The 17,559-nt window shown below is 40.8% G+C and overlaps 1 long non-coding RNA gene across 1 annotated transcript; it reads right to left on the minus strand.

Annotated features, from left to right (window-relative positions):
• Positions 1-9,770: 9,770 nt before the first annotated feature.
• LOC120720345 lies at positions 9,771-13,520 on the minus strand. Its single transcript, XR_005692902.1, has 3 exons — positions 13,151-13,520; positions 11,554-11,663; positions 9,771-9,973 (listed from the first exon to the last, which is right to left on the minus strand). It is a non-coding gene; the product is annotated as an uncharacterized LOC120720345 (long non-coding RNA).
• Between the last annotated feature and the right edge of the window lie 4,039 nt (positions 13,521-17,559).

A 17,559-nucleotide genomic window follows, 5' to 3' on the forward strand; every position in this document is an offset into this window, starting at 1 on the left:
TCTGTACTATTTTTCTCTCTCAGGTGGGCATGGAGAAACCCCTTCAGTTCAAGTACAGTCAAATCGTCTTTATTGATTAACATATCTTTAAAAGTTCCAGGCCTTAATATCCTGAGCGCTCCACGAACTATCTCTGCATCAGGGAAGCCTTCTCTGCGTCGACCTCTTGCTGACCCAGGCCCGCTGGACCCACCGTCTTAGCAACCATGGATCAGTCTCGGCTCCAACTTTCAGCTCGCATCAGCTCCCGTCCTGGTCCCAGATGTCATTTTTGGATCAGTCTCAACTGCAAGGTGTCGACAATCCTGGACGAGCCCCCAAGATTTGTTACGGGTCCCAAGGATGAAGACCATGATGACAAATATGTTACCTGTAAAAGCAGGTGAAGAGCGGAGTAAGGAAGACACCATGTGTCTCTGTATTCCTCCAGATTGTGTCTGAGTCTGATTTATTTCACACAAACAAATGCTATATAAACACTACCATGAGCTTTCAATATATAATTCAGCAGGTTCCTCATTCACATCAATTACATTTACTTATTTCACATCCTCAGTGAAATATACTCTCTTTACTGGTTCATTTTCTCTAATTAACATCTTCTTTCATAACAGTTACTTTCCTTACTCATATCAATAAACACATCACATTGTCTTCTACAGTGTCTTACTGGCTAAATAGTTCAATAACAGTGTCAGTTTTGGCCGGCGGTCATAGGTTCTGTCCAATAATATGACGCAAGACTGGAGTAAAAGACATCCATGGATTGGCACTTTATTAATGAAGGAACATGATAGGAGCACAAGAACACTAACTATGGCTTCCTTTTGGGGTGGCTGTAGCTCAGGTGGCAGAGCAGGTCAGACACTAATCAGAAGGTCGGTGGTTCGATCCCAGGCTGCCTCCTGTCTGCATGCCAAATATCCTTGGGCAAGATACTAACCCCATGTTTGCCTACTGGTGGTGGTCAGAGGGCCCGGTGGCGCCTGTGTCCGGCAGCCTCGCCTCTGTCAGTGCGCCCCAGGGCAGCTGTGGCTACAATGTAGCTTGCCATCACCTGTGTGTGAATGGGTGAATGACTGAATGTAGTGTAAAGCGCTTTGGGGTCCTATGGACTAGAAAAGCGCTATACAAATGCAGGCCATTTACCACTTTTATACTCTTCCGGAATAGCCCAAGTATGGGGGTTAACTAATCAAAATGAAAACATAACCCTCCACACACACAAACATGCAATAACATTAAAGCACATCACAAACATATACATATTTCCAACACGTACTATAAACAAACCAATAACATAAGTGTAGCACCCAACTCAAGTAGCTCTGGATTAACCCTCGGTTAAGATGGTGATAGTACTCTGAGCGGGGCCCTGGGTACGTTACTTATTTTATTGGTAAACAGGAGAAACGATAGCTAACCAGTTTTAACCTTTGTACTTAGAAATCTTAATGTTGGCGGTGCCTCCACTTAGTGAAAATAAGGAGTTCTGTTTAATCTTCACTAAGAATAATGAATTTATCTAACATGCTAAACCTCTCTTTTACCTTTTTAATAACCCTTATCACTTATAAACTCTGCACATCATAAATATGACACAACACAAAACTTTAAATTCAAAATGTAAGATTTAGTCAAACCAAAGTATGATTTAAATAAAAAAACAATATTCCAAGTTCTGAAGTGTTTCCTTACAATTGGATGGTTTTTCCCTCTTCACAATTCACAGTCAATGTTTAGACACAACACATTTATCCAAGATATTCCCTTTCAAGTTCAGTTCAAATTTGTAACCTTTTAGAGCTCCTTTACTGAAACCGTTGCAGGCCTGATCGTTGCTCGGGCTCGTTGGGCCAGAAAAAACACACAAATGGCCGCTTCGCTTGATAAATAAGCAGAAAACAAAACGCACGTGCTCGTGGCTACTCACAAATCCTTTGGGCTAAGTGCGAGGACAAGCTGAGGGGCAGGCTCGGTTTGTGACCATGCGGCCTCCACTCGGCAACGTGGTCGGAATTAGCGGCATACATGGGCTGCTGAGCACACTGGGACAAACCCAAGGAAATCCTATCCACAGCAGAAGGGTCCAGAGAATTCCTCTCGGTCCACTGTGCATTAGAGATTACTATTTAGTTCCATAGAGTAATCTGTAGCTTACATACTCAGCATACATAGCTAATACAGACTCTAAAATGCTAACATGCTAACTCGCGATTAACATCATACATTTTAAGTACTTATACATCCCGTTTAAGCTCAATGCTAACTCCACATTCAGTACTCACTCATCACAGGGCAAAACAGTCCATAACAGGAACGTAGACTCTGCATCCACGGCTATTGTTTTGACTATTCTCCCGTTAGCTCTGGTACACAACCTCCTCCGGTAACGTGCTGCTGCCGACTCTCACTAGCTTAGTTTTTCTTTTCTTCGCCTCACTTAGATCCCGCCTCCCTTATGTCTGATTGGACAATAGGTTTACATCAACCAATGGGATAAGAACAAATACAAGATTGACAACCCAAAATGAGCTTGTAAAACAACTTGAAGCAAATACAAAGTTTTCCTTGTTTTACATTAGATAACAAACCTTTGGGTTTCTTGTAACTTTAACTCCATGAACACTTGACTTCTATTTATTGTGATTTTAAACACGTTTTTAATGCATTTGAACTCTTGTTTTGTTTTTTAAACACATATGAAATATTTACAATAAAGTTTTTACATGACAATATTTATATCCTCTTAACCTGTAGTGTCTAAAATAGATATTTGAGACCAGGGTACATAAGCTTCACCCATTACTATATAAATTAAAACCCTCTTTATCCATACTCCCTAACCTGGCACACTGGTCTGCTCCAAGAGCCCTTAAACAGGTGATTAAGCTGCTTTCACTCTTATGCTCCACATCCTGCAAGAAGCAACCAGGACAGGTGAGTACCTTATTTAGGTTACTCACAAATGATTAACTGTAAACAGCTTTAACCTTGGCTCTTCTCTGACACAGGTAGGATGGCCAGTCCCACTGTCTCTTCACCTTTACAAGCTGTCATTTTAGTTGTATGTCACATAAACCCAATAAAAGACTCCATAAGAACTAAAGTGTTTTTTCTTTATTACACTATTTTAAATTCCCAATCCAACAATTAATCACTAACAATACCAACCAGATAATGGAACCCCTGGTCGCCATTAGAAACAGCAAAACAGTAAATATATGACTAGGGATGGTTCTGACATAAACGGTAGTAACCAGACAGAAAAGCAGCGCACATTTCGGTGCTTTATTTCGGTGCTTTTTTTTTCCTGAGCTGTGATACACTTTAGATTCTAGCCAATCATTTTACGTTTCCGAGGATAGTAGGCGGGTCCAGGTATGTACGTTCTTTTAGATCAGAGCTACAGATTAAAAATGCCCAAGGCGAAGCGGTCAAAAGTCTGGCTGTACTTCACAGCAAAAGATGCAAACTCAGCAGCCTGCTACAAGTGCTTTAATCAGATACTGCAATACTGTCAAAGGAGGTAACACCTCAAATCTGATGAAACGCCTGGTGACGCATAGCGTTTTTTTAAAAGCCGAGAAATGCGCCGTATTTGATAGCTTGCTGAGACCTCACACCGTGTACATCTACTGCAGGTGTGGTGCCTGTTATCGGACCCGGAATTAGCAACATCCCCCAAAAACACGAAGAGTAGAGTCCTGGCCCCTAGCCCTGCCAGTGTAGCAGAAATGATGACGGACGAAGATGGCAGCAGCAGCCGTTCTTCTCTGCGTGAGTAGCTTAATGTTGTTCGTGTGTAATTCACGTTGAGTACGCTAACCATGTTATTACATTAATGCATGTAAGGTGAACTAGCAAACATCATCATAGCTACATGAGTATAATTCCCTCGAAGCACAGGCAGACGCAAGTGGTTTTCTGTCACTGATTTATTTGAAGACTTCTCTCCAAAGCTACCGTGAAAACTATACAGCATTAACAAAATAAAACTCGGCGTAAGACACAGCACTAAAAATAACACTGTACAACAAACACGATTGTGAGGAGAAAGTTGTTAGAAGGCAAAGAAACTTACAACTCAGATATCTATTTTTTACATGCGCATGGGCGGTCACTGCTCAACCGATGTGACACAGAAAAACCGCCCAGGGCATTCAGAACATCCTTTATTTATACTTAAAGCAAGTTTCCACAGCAGTAGGAGTGGCGTGTATGGAACTGATAATTTTTCCTTAAAAGGACAAAACCTTTCGCTTATCTGCTGAAAAAGGAGGTAACTTTGTATGTATAGAAATTCAGACATTCCCATAAAAGGAGAGAGAGAGAGAGAGAGAGCCAGCTTGTCTGTTAAAACAGGAGGTATGGTATCGTATGTCACCGCATTCCTCTACACATATGGCTTCAATCTCTCTTCCTGTGTTGGTTCCAATTCACAAGCTCTTCTTCCTTTAAATGAAGCTACAACTAAGCATAATCACAAAACTAAAAAATCTCTCATCAACGATAAATCAATAAATACCTCGTTGGCTGCATGCTGCAAAAAGGGAATTAGCTGCCGTTCTTCTCAGGTTTCCTTTAACCGTTTAACTGTGTGGTACCTCACAGGGGTACCACAACAACATCATCCAGGTAGAAAACAGCATATGCAATTTGAGGAAGCAGCTACCGCTCCATGAGGTGCTGAAAAATGGCCGAGGCTTCAAATAAGCCAAACGGAAGTGTGACAAATTGGTACGAACCATACAGAGTGGAGAAGGCCGTTTTTGTCTTTGGACTCTGCAGACAAGGGAATCTGCCAGTAAGCGTTGGTTAAATCCAGCATCATAAAATAAGACAAGCAGTGCTTAACCAGTCCAGGTCAACTCAGGCATTGGACAAGCATCAAACCATGAGACCTTGTTCACTTTCTGATAATCATCACCAATGTTCCCTCTAAACTGCGCGTGTGCTCAATTGCGCACTGTTGGCACGGTGTCTGTGCAGAAAAAATCTGTGTTGCACATAAAATAAAATTCTAACCGGAATTGAAATTAAAGTAAATACATTAACAATTCTGTTTTGCAGTGTTAGTCAGTAAGTGACTGGCTGCTCCAGTATGGGATTAGAACAATGGCACCTCATCCCATAGTCCAGCCAATCACATGATTCAAATTCGTATATGCGCAGCTAATCAACGTCGTTGACAGGCTATGACAGCGTCCTTATGTGCCGAAACCGGTGTTTTAGCTAGCAAAGTGGCGTGGCTAATGTGGAGTGAAGCCACGTTAATGACAACGTGTACAACCATTGGAGATGTGAGCAGGACAGATGGAACAAGTGACGTAAAAAGAGTGGACTTTATACCAGTTTTCAAATTGTGTTGATAGGACACATAAAAAACAGAGTTGTGATTAAAAAAAAACTCCAGTGTTTGGTTTTCTTCCAGAATATTGTTGTTTATATTTACTGGGGGAAGAAATGGTAAAAACGGCATTTTATAAAGAAAACGTTATAAAGCACTCTCCGCCTGTGAGCAAAGACAAAACCAAAACACCCCACCCTTTCCCATTGGTCAAAAAATGTACCATGCCGACCAATCAAAACATGGCATTTGGTTGTTAAGAAACAGAAGTTGTTAAGAAGAGGAAAATTTAGGCGTGACGGCAGTGTTTTGAGATGTGAGAGATTTGCAACGTTTAGCGCAAATCTTGTATAGTTAGTGTGTAGTGTAGTCAATAGTTTTGTTGTGTGTGTCAGAACAATGAGGCGGCTGCTAAATGTTACAGGAGTGATACATCTCCTGTTGTCAGGCCTGCAGGTATCAGGCTTTTGATGTTCTCCTTTATCTCATAGTGGACAGAAATTATTTTTTGGAGAGGCACAAATAATTTGTGTGGCATCAGATTTGATGCAGAACACCTGATTGTTCTGTAAATAGTTTGAAATGTTTGTTTAAAAAAAATCCCTTAGCAGCATTTTTAAGTAAACAGCTGCAAAAATCTTTGTTGTTTGCAATACTCAGTAACTTTTTTGAAGAAGTAACTATATAATTAATTGCCCAGCATTGGTCTTTATATATTGTATTTTGCAGAGAGAGTCACAAAGTTTCAAAGTGGTGCTCCATGAGAGTCCTGTAGACGAGCAGCAGCACGATCCTGCATTGCAACTGCAAACTGCTGTTGCAATACAGGAACATCTGCTTTATTGGAATGTGTGAGATGTTAACCACAATGACTCTTAAAAACACTGTCTCAAAGCTTCATGCCAACAGCATGCTTTTAAGAAAAATCAAACAAATTTTCCTTCAAGATCATTTTAGAGTTTTTAATTAGCTGCAGGATCCTTCTTCAGTGTGAGTGGAGAACAGCCAAGTCGCCTCCTGTGATAAACCTCCACATGTACCACTGAAAACTGTTAAATTAGTTTGAATCGGAAATAATGGGTCAAACTACTTATTCTGAGACCATTTCTTTATTTTTCACACCAAACTGTTTAATAAGATAAACTCTACACAGACTTCATCAAATATAACTAACACTTTAACATTATCAGGATTTCATAATACAAACTTCAAATCAACAAGAAAACAGCTGCAGAACATGTGGATCAAAATTCATTAAAAAAACAACATGTGGACTTCAAGGACTAAATACACTAAAGTGAAAGGAGGAGCAAAAAATAGCGGTTTAACAGAATTTGAATTAAGTAAAAGATAGAAAAAGTAAAAGAATTTTTCTTAAATTAAGTAAAAGAATTTAAGTAAAAGATCACCTGTGATCTTTAAAATGGTTCTGATGTGTGCTGCTGTTTTTAACTTTCAACATTTCTTTGCTGCCACTGTGAATAAGATTGTGTTCTTTGCCTAATTGAATGAAGGTTACACAGCCTCACTGGTTCATCTTCTGGTACAAACTGGTATTACATGGAAGTACAGCCCAAAACCAGTTTAGCTTGAGTTTATTTTTTTCTGGACATAACGTCACTTCCTGCGAAGCATAATAAATAATTACTATAAAAGAACAATAGAAGGCAGAGAGCGTAACAAAAGTTGATTACGTACCAAGTAAACCGTGTCATAGAACGTAAGCAGAATAGCTCAGAGGAGGCTTCTATAGCTATGACCAGCCACGATGGAGGCTTCAGAAGAGTAACCCGCAAATGATCTCTACCACACCAAAGGGAAGTCAGGTGACCAAAAAGGAGATCACAGGCAAGCGACCCAGGGACACTCAAATGGCCACTATTTATACCAGCGCCCCCTAATGTGCCAGGCTGAAAGTGGGTTGGACCGAGGGATAACATTCATCCTGCCACACATATCTATACATGCAGCTTCCTAAATGTAACATTCAGGATTATTCACTGCAGGTCCAGAAATCAGAGCTACCTCAGATCCAAGTGTGGCATCAGCTGACACTCTTTACAGGAGATTCCATCTGAACTCTGTGGAGCCTGATCTCAAGGTTTTCAAGTCTGACCCTGAAACCAAAAGAGGATCTTTCTCTCTCTTCAGATTCATTGTGATCCAGTGATTTCAGTCCTGCATGATCAGGCTGATGTTTGCACAGAGCAGATAATGAAGTGAAGGTTTTTGCACATTGGTAACAGTGAAACAGTTTATTTACAGCGTGAGATCGTTTGTGTTCGGAGTATGAACTGAGATTCCTGAAACTCTTGTCACACTGGTCAAAGCTGAAGTTCACTTCCATGTGTGTTCGTTCATGTTTGTTACAACAACCTGATTGTGAGAAGCTTTTGTCACAGTGTCTGCACTTGTATGGTGTCCCTCCTGCAGTGGTGAAGGATGACCCACACTGGTCACAGATGTGCTTTTTGACCACACTGTGGAAGAGGTCATGTATTTTTATAGTATTTGGTGTGCGGAAGCCTCTCCCACAATCTTTGCAGTAGTTCATTTTGTCTCCAGTGTGTCTACGTTGATGTGGTTTTAGGTTCCGTTCGTGATTGGAGATTTTTCTACAAAGGTCAAAGAGAAATGCTTTCCCACCACCACAGTGACGACAGGGTTGAGAAATGGATCCATGTTCTTTGCTCCACTCCTAAACAAAGACATTGTAAATCAGGGAATTCCTTCAATGTTTTTATCCTGAACGTCGCCTGAAATAAAAAGCATCTCTGCCAACGTCCAATTACATTTTACTGTTTACATTACAACACTCAGCTTACTGAGTGAAAATGAGTCTTCATTTTTCAAAACAGTTCATTCAGTATAACTCCATAAGTTTACTGATCAGACTTTTTCCAAACAATCAGGTTAAAATTACAAGATAAAAAATCAATACATCATCACAGTAACTGCACTTCTAGAGTTACTTTCTGGAGTGGATCTGTTGGTGCTTTTTCAGCTGATTTGGAGCTTTAAAAGTCTTCTCACACAGGTCACATTTATAAGGTCTCTCCTCAGTGTGTTGTTGTAACTGTGAATCTGTTGTAAACAGTTTCCCACACTGATCACAGCAGGAAACATCAATTCCAGTGTGAATCCGTAGGTGAATATTTCGGTACTGTTTGTCACTGAAACTTTTTCTACAAAAGTCGCAGCTGTACGCCTTAATTCCAGAGTGGGTAACTAGATGCCTGTGTAAGTCGCTATTTAGAGCAAAAACCTTACCACACAACTCACAGTTGTGTGCTTTAAGTCCACTGTGGATGAGTTGGTGTTTTTTTACGGTTCTAGCCTGGGTAAAAGACTTTCCACACAACTCACAGCTGTAAGGTTTAAATCCACTGTGGATGAGTTGGTGTCTTTTTAAGTGTCCAACCTGGGTAAAAGACTTTCCACACAACTCACAGCTGTAAGGTTTAAATCCACTGTGGATGAGTTGGTGTGTTTTTAAGCCTCGAGCCTGGGTAAAAGACTTTCCACACAAGTCACAGCTGTAAGGTTTAAATCCACTGTGGGTGAGTTGGTGTGCTTTTAAGTGTCCAGCCAGGGTAAAAGACTTTCCACACAACTCACAGCTGTAAGGTTTAAATCCACTGTGGATGAGTTGGTGTCTTTTCAAGCATCCAGCCCAGGTAAAAGACTTTCCACACAAGTCACAGCTGTAAGGTTTAACTCCACTGTGGATGAGTTGGTGTTTTTTCAAGTCTCCAGCCCTGGTAAAAGACTTTCCACACAAGTCACAGCTGTAAGGTTTAACTCCACTGTGGATGACTTGGTGTTTTTTCAAGTCTCCAGCCACGGTAAAAGACTTTCCACACAAGTCACAGCTGTAAGGTTTAACTCCACTGTGGATGAGTTGGTGGTTTTTCAAGCGTCCAGCCTCGTTAAAAGACTTTCCACACAAGTCACAGCTGTAAGGTTTAACTCCACTGTGGATGAGTTGGTGAGTTTTTAAATTTCCAGACTGGGTAAAAGACTTTCCACACAAGTCACAGCTGTAAGGTTTAACTCCACTGTGGATGAGTTGGTGTGTTTTTAAGCTTCCAGCCAGGGTAAAAGATTTTCCACACAAGTCACAGCTGTAAGGTTTAACTCCACTGTGGATGAGTTGGTGTCTTTTTAAGCTTCCAGCCTCGGTAAAAGACTTTCCACACAAGTCACAGCTGTAAGGTTTAAATCCACTGTGGATGAGTTGGTGTCTTTTCAAGTCTCCAGCCCAGGTAAAAGACTTTCCACAGAAGTCACAGCTGTAAGGTTTAACTCCACTGTGGATGAGTTGGTGTTTTTTCAAGTGTCCAGCCCAGGTAAAAGACTTTCCACAGAAGTCACAGCTGTAAGGTTTAACTCCACTGTGGATGACTTGGTGTCTTTTTAAGTTTCCAGCCCAGGTAAAAGACTTTCCACACAAGTCACAGCTGTAAGGTTTAACTCCACTGTGGATGACTTGGTGTTTTTTCAAGTGTCCAGCCTCAGGTAAAAGACTTTCCACACTCAGTCACAGCTGTAGGTTTTCTCTCCTTTTCTTCTGTGAGGTTTGTCGGCCTCCTGAGAGCGCTGACTTCTTGCTCCATGTTGGTCCTGCAGTGACAGAGATACAAACAGAGGCAGTGAGTGAAATGCAGTCGTGGAACAAACTGAAACTCCCTCCATTGGTGGAATCAAACATGTCAACAAACACATTGTAGGTGTGTTTCCACCACCTTCTGGTGGCAGTATCACATTACAATGATGTGCTACAATGAGAGTTGTAATGAAAATGACATTATTGAAGAAATATTGATCAGCAGAGAAAATCTTTTACGCATAAGAAATTTCAAGTTCAACTGATGATATTGTTGTTTCAATGTATGCTTATAAAAAAAGATCTTTGTATTTTCTTGTAACTTCTGTGGTTTCTGATTTGAATGTAGATTGTGTATATATGGATGAGCCCAGGATGCAAAAGATAAAGCTGCTGTTATCATGTTTTTAAAAAACACACCAGCTTTCAGTAATATTCTAACTAGGGATGCAACGACACCCATTTTTCCAAACTGATACGATACCGATACTTGGATCTGAGTACTTGCCGATATTGAGTACAAAAAACGATACTTCTACCACACACAAGTTAAACTTAACCAGTAGTAAAGAAACGACCCCAGACAACTCTTCAACACAAACGAAACGTTTACTGAACACATCACAACACATCCCTTTTTTAAACTCAAATAATATTCCAATTCCTTAACCAAATGAAATACACTGTACTGTATAAATGAAATAATTCCCTTTCAAATTATATTACACAACCCAACTTATGTTATCACCTTTTGGTAAGTGACTCACTAATATACACTCCAAAAGACGTTATATAAATCCACTAAACACACAATATTCACACATGGGCCCCACACACACTCATATTCACACTTGTTGCAGGCCTGTTTGCTGCTCACGCCAGATGATGGAGAAAAATCCTCTTCTCCCCAGTAAGAGCACAAAAGTCTGACTTACAGTTCCGTTGCTCGGTAGGTCGCCGTTCACCAGTCCCACACTAAATCCACTCCACGGTGGTGCAACCGTTGAAACAAAAAGTCACTTCATCCACACTCTGTTGTGAAGCTCTCACACGGTTAGCTTTCTAGTCACACACTCTTTTGTGCTAGTTAACCTCAGTAAAACTAGCCGAGTCTCTCACTTTGGTTCAGCTAACCTCGTGCATCTCTCTATGCCGTTCTCTTCTCCTCCTCCATTGCAACAGATACAAAGGTCCCGTTTTATGATACCTTCACGGGCCTCCAGAAAATTAGAACTCTGAACAATATTTAAACTCCATTCAGAGTTACATACCATAAAATAATATTTTATGATTAACATAACAGTTTGATTGCTCTAATTACCTGTATTTACCTTGTGACATATTACAGGGCAAATTACATTCTGGGTACAGTTACATCACATAACATCAACTGTGAACACCTTATGTTACAGTGGCGTTTAAGTTCATGGGAATTATGAGTATCTACTCCCAAATTCCCATCCGGGCTACATTATTATCGGTTCATGGTATCCCTTAACTTTTACGAGTATGAGTACACACACATTTTACAGTATCGGCCCCGATACCAGTATCGGTATCGGTGCATCCCTAATTGTAACTGTGATATTTTTCTCACCTTTTGTGTTGAAGTCATTGATTGTTTCCTCTGTAGTGGCTGAGCTGAGTCCAAATGGATGAAATTGTTCCTCCGTTGCACCACCAGACTCTTCTCCTCCTGTTAATCACCTGGGACACACACACACAGCAGGACTTGTAAAAAGAGTTTTGATAAACACAATGCTGGACAGCAATGCTGTCACGTACACAAATATAAAATCTATAAATATCTCTCTCTCTCTCTCTCTCTCTCTCTCTCTCTCTCTCTCTCTCTCTCTCTCTCTCTCTCTCTCTATATATATATATATATATATATATATATATATATATATATATACACACACACATACATACATACAGTGGGGCAAAACAGTATTTAGTCAGCCACCGATTGTGCAAGTTCCCCCACTTAAAATGATGACAGAGGTCAGTAATTTGCACCAGAGGTACACTTCAACTGTGAGAGACAGAATGTGAAAAAAAAATCCATGAATTCACATGGTAGGATTTGTAAAGAATTTATTCGTAAATTAGGGTGGAAAACCTGAATGTTTGCAGGGAAATCAAACGCATTTCTCACAGTGACCCATGGCTGCAATGCTGGTTCATTCAGTCTTTGAGAGTGCAGGACCTGAAACACACACAGACAAAGTTCATTTAAAGACAAGAACTAATGAGCCAAGGCCGACGTAAATGTGTTTTATCTACTTTATCATAAATGTAACAAAGTGTTTAGAAAGTTAGCACATACATGTAATTTTTCATTTCTTTATGTGTCCATCTATAGAACGCTGCATGTTATTTTCTAAATCTGCCTGTTCTGTCAGAAACCTGCCTGCAGAAAATGAACCTAAAGTATGTAATGCAAGGATGTCATCACTTTAGAGATGGAGAAAGCATAAAGTGACAATTATGAATCCCTTAATATGATAACGAGATTCTGCAGGTCATTAAGGAAAATCAAACGCGTTTCACTCGCAGTACTCGAGCTGTCTTACCTTTGTTTGAATGACGACTTGTACGCGCCGACTCCACAGACAAGGTCCGAAAATATGTCAGGCTAAGTCAGTAGCGGTTGGTCTTCAGGGTTTCCACTCCACGGCCGTATTTCATACGGGTCCACATTTCCAATGCAGCTTTTTTCTGCAAGTACCGCTGCTTCGCCTCTGGACGCAATCTGTCTCTATACAGTTCATTCTCTTTTGAGCTGCTTTTAACCATCTTTCTTGTAGTCGTCGTTCCCACACAGTGTGTTTGTTTTGATTCGTAGACCCCGAAAACGACGCTGCGCTCCCACAATGATTTGCGTCGTGACGTCAACTCCAAAGCCCTATGAAGTCCTATTCTAAAGGCTGATTTCCCTCCCCCACGCCTGTACCCGTGGCTTCCTGTCCTGAGGGTTGGCTCTTCTCCTGCCCTGCACCCTTTGTTCATATTCAAAGACTATTTTTCTGTATGTATTCTTACCCCCTAGCAACCGCCAGATTATAATGTTGCAGACAATCCCAAACTCTACAGTCTGTCTAACTCCAGTGTATACCAAGCAATCTATTATTTCTCAAGAGAGATAAACTCAACATAAACTGAACCCACATTAAAGTTAGCTCGGTGCTTACCTTTAGATGAGCCCACAAACCGACAGAAACTCCGTGATGAAGCTGGAAGTCTTAAGAAACAGATCAGGGAGCAGAGACCCACGTGGTTCACGCTGATCTGAGCTACGATCCAGGAGACAAGGGTGTGCAGATCGATGCAGAAATTAATCCAAACGTCGGTAGTGGTATATGTTCCTGTAAGTTTACTACTTTACTCCCGTTTCATAAAAAAGCAGCTCTCTCTGCTCGACTCCTCTCCTGCACACACACTTTGCTCCGCCTCCTTTTCCGGCTCCGCTGTGATTTGTTGCTGTGCCGTCACGTGACTAAGCAGACCAACGTAACCACGTGCGGTCCATCCATCTATCCATCCATTCGCTTCCGCTTATCCTTTTCAGGGTCGAGGGGGGTGTCACTACCCGATCCGTACCGGAAACCCGATCGGTACCCCGCATGCGCGAATCTTACGTCACTTCCTCTCTTTGCCAACATTGCGACATTCAATATATTTGATTGATGCGGTTAGCGCCCAGTTAGCTCCTAGCATTTCTCAACAGCTCTGCCTCCTTTTCGACTGCCCGGGACATTTAAACAATGGATAATCCGTATGCAAAGAAATTCATGCTTTTCTCCTCAACAGAGAACGTCCCCCGATTGAGCAACAGCACCGTAAAATAAGAAGAATGGCGCCTAATTACAGAGTTAATAATGCAGACTTTGTAATATCTCACGTGTAGATTCATCAGCCAGATTAAGTGTTTACTGACAATTGACAGTGATGGCGGACATCATCATCACTATTCCAACAATCCTCTCGTCACAGACAAGCATAAACACACTCGACTATCGCTAAATCAGATTTAACACACGTTTGTAATGACGATAATTCAGTTTATAATAGGGTTTATTCGCTCGGTCAGCAGGTGGCGGTATCCTCGTACACTGGGGAGTAAACTGCCATTAAACGAACAGAAGAAGAAGAAAACTGTTAGCAGAGCTGCTCTGTGCAGCGTTATGGCATAATAATTTTAAGGGAGAATAAAAAGTCGACACATATCTCATTCCTGACGGAGGACTCTACCACTACACTTCTCCAGTCCATTCACAGAGTCGTTGCATGGTAAGACATGGATAGGAAGTGGGCGGAGCCTTTTACCGTCATTTTATTACGACGCAAAGTACAAACACCTGTGGACACACAATCCAACACCCCCACTTGTACACAGGTTGGGGAAAACAATCCTCCAAAAAAACATCTTACATTCCAAACACAAATACAGAGAATTTGTCTAACTTAGACTTTGAAACTGGTTTCATCATCATATCTGCTACCATTGACTCAGTTGGACAGTAATCAATGAGCACTTTCCTTTCATGTACAGCTGACCTTATAAAATTATATTTCACATCAATGTGTTTACATCTTTGTCTGTTCACTGGATTTTTTTGACAAAGCGATTGTTCCCTGATTGTCCTCCAATATCATAGGTATTTCATACTCAAACTCGTCAAGATCTTGAATCAAATAAGTCAAATACATACATTCCTGAATTGTTGCTGCTAATGCCATGTATTCGGCTTCACAAGTTGATAGTGCTGTAGTTGTCTGCTTTTTGGTTTTCCATGATATCAAAGGACCATTTTCATTTAGGCTTACACAATAACCTGTCATACTGCGTCTATCAGAAACATCGGATGCCCAGTCTGCATCACTGTATGCTTGTAGACCTAGTTTTCCACTTGAACATTTCCTAAAACACAGTTCTTTTCCTCGACTACCTTTTAGATACCTCAGAACATGTTTCACTGCTGTCCAATCATCAACAGTTGGCGCATTGAAATGTTGTGACAGTTTGCTGACAACATAGCTTAAATCAGGTCGCGTACAATAGCTCAGATAAATAAGACATCCTACCGCTTCACGATATCTCCTCACATCTGGTAATGTCTCGGATTTATCAGAATGAGTCCATTTCTGTTCACAGGGTGTTAACCTTGGCTTACAGTTTTGCATGTTAAATCTCTTTAAAATGTTCTCAATATATATTTTCTGTGACATTTTGACACATTCTTTTTCTTGAATAAAATCTATTCCTAGAAAATGGTTAAGTTTCCCCAGATCTTTCATTTGGAATTTAGAAGAGAGCATTTCTTTCACGCCTGAAAGCACATTTTCATTGTTAGCTGCAATGAGTAAATCATCCACCCACACTATGATGATTACTTTTTCACTTTCAGTTTCTTTTGAATACACACAATGATCAGCAGTATTTTGTCTAAATCCACAACTGCTTAAATAGTCATGTAAGGTTTGGTTCCAGTTACGACCCGATTGCTTCAGCCCATAAAGTGATTTCTTTAATCTGTACACCAGTTTATTAGTCTCACTTGATTCTGTCTCAAAACCTTCTGGTTGTTGTATATATATTTCTTGATTTATTGGTGCGTGTAGATAGGCGGTTTTTACATCCATCTGGTGAACCAACATATCATCCTGAACCACTTTCTGCATCAAAACTCTCACACTCGATAAGTTAGCAGTCGGCGAAAAAGTCTCCTCATAATCAACTCCTTTTGTTTGACTAAAACCTTTAGCCACAAATCGAGCTTTATATCTGTCTGATCCGTCTGAGTTCTTTTTAACGGCATAAACCCATTTACCCCCCACTGCTTTCTTACCCTCTGGTAAAGTGGTTAAAGTAAATGTGTCATTCTCCTTAAGGGATTGCATTTCTTCATTCATCGCTTTTTCCCATTCTTTTGACTCACTTGACACAATAGCTTCGCTAAATGATGTGGGTATTTCACACAACAATCTGTAGCAATAATCAACACTGGTTTGCATCTGTTCATTTTCACACTCTTTCACATCCGTGATATAATCACTCAAATAATCAGGTCTCTTTCTGATTCTGGATGGATAACGTGTAGCTCCAGCATCTACTTTATCATCAGTTTTAACCTCGGACTCAGTTTGACTGCTTTCACTACCATCTGGAATATCCTCATCCTTCGTCTGTTTGGGTTCACCATCTTTTCTGGATTCATAAACCTCATCTTCATACATCTGATCACTCTGTGTTTGTTGATCCATTGTCGCGGGATTTAGTATTTTTATCAATCTGTGCTTTTCGACTTTCCCGGTTTTTGGGAAATAGATCAAATATGCTGGACTATTTTTGTCATATCCCAAGAAAACACCTTTGTTGCATCTTGGATCCAGCTTTCCCCTATTTTGTTTATAAGCATAGCACAATGATCCGAATTTTTTCATTCTAGAAAGATCAGGTCTTTTTCCAGTTAACATCTTATACGCTGTCTGACCTGTGCGTTTGTTAAAACATCGGTTCCGAATCACTCCCGCTGTTTGTACTGCATATGGCCATAAAGACTTTGGCAATTCGCTCTCAACTAACATGCATCTCGCCTTGTCAAAAAGTGTACGCCAGTTCCTCTCTGCTGTTCGGTTTTGATGAGGCGAATATGGCGCCGAAGTTTCCTGCCTAATGCCGTGTCTACTTAATAAATCTCTGAACTGTCTGCTTGTAAATTCAGTTCCATTATCAGAACGAATGCACTTGATTTTCCCATATGACGCCACCTCTGCAATAAATCTTTCAGTTGCTTGAGTTGTATCACTTTTGTGTTTCAGATTATATACAAATGTTGCACCTGAATAATCATCAACAAACGACAAAACATACTTAAACCCTTCTTTAGAGTTTGGCGTAATCGGACCAGCTAAATCCGTATGTACCAACTCTAATGCTGCCCTGGCCTTTTCATCTGGTTCTCGGTTCCTAGTTTGAGTAAACTTCCCTTGTATACAGGCTTCACATTGCATATTTTTGTTGATTTTACCCTTAATTTCCATTCCATCAACGACATTTTGCAGATTTTGAACATCCTCATAATTACAGTGTCCTAGAATTTCATGCCACGTTTGCATATCAAAACATCCATTACATTTCTCTTCAAACTCTTGCACAGTGTTTATAAAGAACAGTCTCTCGTGTTCATATATAGGGAATTTTGTTCCATCAACATGTTTAAGAAAACTGTCCCTGTGTTTGAAAACCACTGTGGCTCCGTTACTAGTAGCTGCTTTTACTGACAAAATGTCCTGTGGAAACGATGGAATGTAGAGTGCTTGTTTCAATGTTACCTTGTGACTGCGTCCTTTACTGTCAGTCATACTTATCTCAGCATCTCCTCGCCGCTTTGCAGCTCCTCTGCTCCGCCTTCCGTCAGCCAACTCTACACAATGAGCCTCGGGTCGAAATGTGTTATCAAAAGTCTTAAAACTCTCGATCTTCGTAAAGATATGTGACGTCGCTCCCGTATCCACCAGTAGCTGGTTATTCAGCATCTCTTGGCCGCCGTCCGGGACCCTCTGGGGTTCGGAGCCCGTCTTGAACGCGTAGTCCTTC

This window comes from Simochromis diagramma, unplaced genomic scaffold (assembly GCF_900408965.1).
Source record: "Simochromis diagramma unplaced genomic scaffold, fSimDia1.1 OVJJ01000578.1, whole genome shotgun sequence".
Classification (NCBI taxonomy): Eukaryota; Metazoa; Chordata; class Actinopteri; order Cichliformes; family Cichlidae; genus Simochromis; species Simochromis diagramma.